Source organism: Pelodiscus sinensis, chromosome 30 (assembly GCF_052426305.1).
Source record: "Pelodiscus sinensis isolate ZL-2025 chromosome 30, ASM5242630v1, whole genome shotgun sequence".
In the NCBI taxonomy this organism is placed as follows: domain Eukaryota; kingdom Metazoa; phylum Chordata; order Testudines; family Trionychidae; genus Pelodiscus; species Pelodiscus sinensis.
This window is the reverse complement of record NC_143081.1, coordinates 10,999,324-11,005,323: the sequence shown is the minus strand read 5'-3', so window position 1 is coordinate 11,005,323 and position 6,000 is coordinate 10,999,324.

The following is a 6,000-nucleotide window of genomic DNA, read 5'->3' as shown; positions in this document are numbered from 1 at the left end:
CTGTCCTGACTTCCCCACCCACGTAGATAATTTTAAAGCTCTTTGTTTTAAAGAGCTTAGTTTCCTGACGCGCCTGCCTAGTACCAAGAGAGCCTGGATTTGATTATCACTGCTCCCTTATTGTAGGCCATGAGTGGGGAACCCAAAGGTGCCCCAGTTGGCTCTAGGGCCCTGCCCCACGGTGGGGCGAGGGTAAAAAAGTTTACTTGACTGCCCCGCTGTGACGTAGTGGGGGGTACCTTGCTGATTGCCATGCTGGGCAATGGGTTGTGAGTGACCTCCACCGGCTGCCGTCTGCAGCACGGCCCAGCAGGGCAGGGGATGAGTCATTATGCAAGGGGGCTTTCGAACCTGCCTGACGAGTTCTTCCCCAGGGAGCGTTGGGTGGGCGGAGCACGGGTGTAACCTGGGACTGGCACCAGGATCTCGGCTCCGGCCCCTGGCCTGACACCCCCGTTTTCAAGATGACCTAACTAAATAGGAATGTTTTGAGCTTCGTGCCGAAACGTGGCACTTTCCTGTCCCATGTGGCTCTACCTCTGTTACTTTGGTCAGCATGGAAACTGTTTTGTTCTCTTTTACCCTAAGGTTCATGTAACTTGGCCATTATTTTTTCATCCTGAAGGCCCCCGGGGGGCAGCAGGTTTGTCTATTTGGTTGTGCCCTGTGTCCAGGATTGTCCCTGCACCCCACAAATCGCATCTTTATTCCCTCTCAGAAACGGAAGAGGGGGCGGAGGAGGGGGGGGGCGTATTGAAGACACGAAAGAGTTAATCTGTGACGTCAGCGTGTCCCATCCTGACAGGCCTTTGCTCCTCTGCGCTCCAGGCCGGGCTGTTTGGCGCGTGTCTCTGCTGCCCCCGTGCGGCGGACGCGGGAAGTTCCGCAGCTCTGCTTTGTGTACGAGCAGCCGCAGGGTTGGTGTCACTGTGTGTCTGGCACAGTAATAGCGGGCGGTGTCCTCGGGCTTCAGTCTGCTCATGCGCAGGCGCAGAAGGTTGTTGGGGTTTTTCCTGCAGATGGTGAATCGCCCTTTGACTGCATCTGCATAATGTTGTTTTCTCTCATCCCAGTAAATAAGCGAAACCCACTCCGGCCTCTGTCGGACCCATCCCATCCCGTCGCTGCTGAAGGTGAAGCCGGAGGCTTTGCAGGAGAGGCGCAGCGAGTCTCCGGGCTTCCTCACATCCCCTCCGGACTCCACCAGCTGCACCTGGACCGGGACCCTGGGAACAGAAACCCGAACATAACGGAATGTTGGGGTAGCGCTGCCAGGGACTGAGAGGAAACAAAAGCTTCAGGCGCCGCTGCCGTGACCATTAAAAGGAGCCAAAATTTCATTGTCGCTGGTGTAGGAGGGGCAGGGCCGGCCCCAGGCACCACCAAATCAAGCTGGTGCTTGGGGCAGCACATTTCCAGGGGCGGCACATTTCCAGGTAAGCAGCCGCCCCGGCAATGCCCCGCTCCGCCCCGCCGATTTTTCTCGGACTGAATTTCCAACTTTTCCCCATCAACACGTCCATGTAAAACTCCATATTTTGGTGCTTCAGAGGCATCCCAATGGGCTGACAGAGAAAAGTTTGTTGATTTTCTTGCCTGGGGCATAGTCAAGAATCCGGAGTCGCTTTTGCCCATCCAGCTGGATGACTTCGGAGCTGGGGGCGGAGGAGCCCACGTGCGCCGACTTGAAGGAGTCCAGCCTCTGCCCGGGCCACACGGCTCTCAGGGACTCGTGGGTGAACATGCGGTTGGAGTCGGACACGCAGAGCGGGAATCGTCAGGGGGTGGCTCCTAGCCAGGGGTGGCTCCTGGCCAGGGTTGCCTGCCTCCTCCGCCCTGCCCATCAGCAGCACCTTCCTCCGGGTGCACAGAAAATCCAGGAGCCAGAGCATCAGCGCGGGGAGCAGGGCGCCGGGAGGAAGCAGGCAGCGGCCTGGGGGAGCAGCTACAAGGCGCGAACCCCGAGGGAGTGGAGCATCGTGAGGGCTGCCGGGCTCCAGCTCTCGCCCCTTCCACACACGCCCGCCAGCGGAGCTCCCGCTTCTCTTTAGGCTCATTTTATAGTCAGGGATTTCAATGAAAAGTGACTCCAGCTCCGGCCGAACCCCGCCCCTTGGCACTGGAGCCTGGGGGTTACCTGCCCCTCCCCGCCAGTGAGCTAACAATGCACCGCGAGGCCGGAGGCTGGAGCCCGGCCGCGAGCTGCAAGGGACGTGCCACGGCGCAGGGAGGCAGGACGCGGCCGGACTCCAGAGGCAGAGAGCAGGCCCCACACCGGGCCCGGGACAGGGCAGCACTGGGAGGAGGGGGGCGCAGCGCACGTGTGGGGGCAGCGGGAGTGGTTGCCAGAGGCGCTGCCGGGAGACACGACCTCGCTGCCGGGAGGCAGGGCTAGTAGCTCCTTGCCATTGAGCGCGAGTATTGAAGCGTTTTCTCTACCTTGTCCCCTCCCCATTTCGGGACCCAGATGCTGCAGCCGGGCCGCCCAGCGGGGGCGCGGAGCAATGGTCGCCCCTTTGCCGGTCAGGGGATGGCACACGGGGGCTCTGCCTTGTCCGAGCTAGAGGCCTGGCCCTGGAAGGGGCCGTCGCCAGCAGGTGCGTTTGGTTCCAGGGCGTTTAGCTCTTGCTCCGTCTCGATGAGCCGCGAACCAGCGCCTTGGCTGCAGCCGCCGGGGGGGAGGGGAGGGGTCTGTCCCGGGGGAAGGGCCGGGGGCGCTGCCAGGTTAGTGACCGCTGCTGCCTCTCGCTCCCAGACCTGCTGACAGCGTGAAATCAGCGAGAGGGGAGCGAGACAGGGAACCGATTCCTCGCCGCTAGGGGTCGCTGTTGTCCGAAAGCGGAAAGGTCCCCGCTCTGCTGCGGGCTGCGAAGGGAGCGACCTTCCCTCCCCCTTCTCGGAGCCGAGGCCGCCTCTCCGATTGGAACCTCACAGAACCCCCGTCGGCTCCTCAGTCCGCCGCAGGGAGCAGGAGCCTTATGAAGCGAACCACCCCCTATCACCCATTCCCAGCTTCTGGCTAACAGAGACTAGGGCTGGGCTGGCCAGAGCCATTTCGGCACCCCGGGCGGGCCCCAGGCATGCAGCACCGCCCTTAGGGGCACATGGCCCTGCCTCCGGGTGACACATGTGCGGGTCCGCCCCCAGGGCACATGGGTAGACACAATGCATGCTGCCCAGTGGGCCCAGCCACCGCCAATGGCGTGCAGCCCGGGGCCACCCAGGGGGGGCTGTGCCTGGCCATGCAGGGCCCTGCGGCCACGGGGGAAGGACACTGCTGGCCGGCTATGGGGGTTAACATGTCCCCGCTGCAGCCTCCTGGGAGCCGAGCACCCCCCATATGTTGACGCCCTGGGCAGCTGCCTGACTAGCCCACCCCTTAGTCTGGCCCTGGGCTAGGGACAACATTCCTACCGATCCTGGCTAATAGCCATTGATGGACCTTTCCTTTATGACCTTATCTAGCTCAATTTTGAACCCTGTTAAAGCCCTAATCTTCACAAGATCCTCTAGCTAGTAGTTCCACCAGCTGACTGTGCGCTGAGGGAAGAAATACTTTGTTGATTTTAAACCTGCTACCTATTCATTTCGTTTGGTGACCGGTAGCTCTTGTTTTGTGGGAACAAGTAAATAACTTTTCTTTATTTACTTTCTCCACACCAGTCTTGATTTTATAGACTTGGATCATTTCCAGTCTTAGTTGTCTCTTTTTCATGATGAAAATTTCCAGTCTTCTCAAAACTGAAATTATAAAAAAATTATTTGAGAACCACCATTTCTCAAAATCATTTGTCAGGACTCGCATTAATTTCAATAAAAGTACCATTGCAAAAAAGTTAGATCTTACTGAATGAATAAAAGGCTATGCAAGTCTAAAAACCAGAACAATTCAGTTCATAAACATTCTTTTTATTTAGGAGAAACTGGGGGCAGGGGAAGACACTAATGTTTTTCATTACAGTGTATAGTTGAACCCAAATAATTTGTAATTGTGATTTTGTTAAAATTAAATGAGTAAACTAGTAGGAAATTGTTTTATTTCACTAACTACAAATTATCTATTTTCTTTTTTTTTTAAATTTTAACAGTAAAAAACAAACCAACAAAATTGCAAAGATCAAATGTGTCTAAAAGCCAACAAAAAAGGGGCGGGGCGGCCAAAATGTGTTTTGCTTGGGGCAGCAAAAAAATCTAGAGCCAGCCCTGCTCCAATGACATCAGTGGGCGGAACCATCTAAGGGAATCAGCTGATCATAGAACCAATGGGGCTAGATTCCCAGCTGGTGCGAATCAGGATCTGGCCAATGGGGCCAGATTTCCAGTAGGCACAAACCAGGGCAGTTTAGTCCGAGCCGGTGGAATTGTGCGTATTTCTGCAGGCTGGGAACCTCGGCCATTGTGCGTAGCGCGGTAGCTAGCTCTGGCCCCTCAGTGCGGGGCCACGTGTGTTACCCGCAGGTTACTCCTGTAGCATTTTGAAGCCACAGGCAGAGATCAGGCCTCCGTGATCTCAGCAGCCACAGACACCCCTAAGGCAATGAAGGCCGCTGTTCTCGGGATGCGCATGCTCAGAACCCATCAGACACCAACGGGAAGGGGGTGTCCGAATTCTCTGCGAGACTTGCAATGTGCCACGGCAGGCGGGTGCCAGACACACGAGTGTGCGGAACGTAGCTGCGAAATAAGGACACTGCTGGTTAGTACGTGAAACGTGCAGAGTAGGGAGCAGCCCTGGTCTCCGGGGCTAGGTTGGCTTTTCATTTCTGTTCCCCGGGCGCTAAGGGAGCGAGGGGATAGTGTTTGCGCTCCAGGCATGGCTCCCACACCCGGCTGCTGAAGGGCGCTCAGAGCGGACTTGTTTGCATGTCGCTCGGCGCCTAGGTCAGAGATTTAGCTCCCTGAAAAACTGATGGAACTAGCACACGAAAGAGTTAATCCGTGACGTCAGAACGTTCCATCCTGATGGGCCTTCGCTCCCTTGTGCTCCACTCACGACTGTTTGGCGCGTGTCTCTGCTGCCCCCGTGCGGCAGACGCGGGAAGTTCCGCAGCTCTGGTTTGTGTACGAGCAGCTGCCGGGTTCGTGTCGCTGTGTCTCTCGCACAGTAATAGCGGGCGGTGTCCTCGGGCTTCAGGCCGGTCACTTGCAGGTGCAGCAGGTTGTTGGGATTGTCCCTGGAGATGGTGAATCGGCCTTTGACTGCATCAGCATAGCTGGGACCCGACCCATCAGTGTAAATAAACGCGACCCACTCCAACCCCTTCCCGGGAGCCTGACAGACCCAGAACATCCAGTAGCTGCTGAAGGTGAAGCCGGAGGCTTTGCAGGAGAGGCGCAGAGAGTCTCCGGGCTTCTTCACATCCCCTCCGGACTCCACCAGCTCCTGGGACCGGGCACCTGCGAATAAAGACCGGTTATAAATATTGGTATCAACACAAGGGAGTTTAATATTCTCGCACTGCTACCGTTATTCCAAAGAAGAAAATACCTTCGAAAGCCGCTAAAGCCAAAATTCCAATTAGCCAAAACTTCATTGTCCCTGGTGCTGTATTGTTTGGTCACTGCACAGACTCAGGCAGCTGATAATTGTCTGTGCGGGTACAGCCTGGGCAGAGGGAGAAGCAGATTTAAGCAGGACACTCAGTCCCTCATTTGCATACTCCGCCTTATAAGAGACACGCACTTTCCTCCTGCCAGCGATATGACTGACTCGCTGTACGGTTCCAGGAGCAGGAATCAGACTTCTTCAGCCTCGGTGTGTGTACAGCCCCCAACATAGGGTGCAGGGATCCTCCTGACACTTCTGTATTTTTAGGCCCGTGGTCAGCAACCAGGAGCAACCTGGCTGGGTTGATTTAGTTGGAATTGGTCCTGCCTAGAGCAGGGGGCTGGACTTGATTACCTTCTGAGATCTCTTCCAGCTCCATGGTTCTATGATTCTATGGTAGATATTGGAGCTTCTGACAGGGCATCCTGACAGGTTTGACCAAGAGACTATCA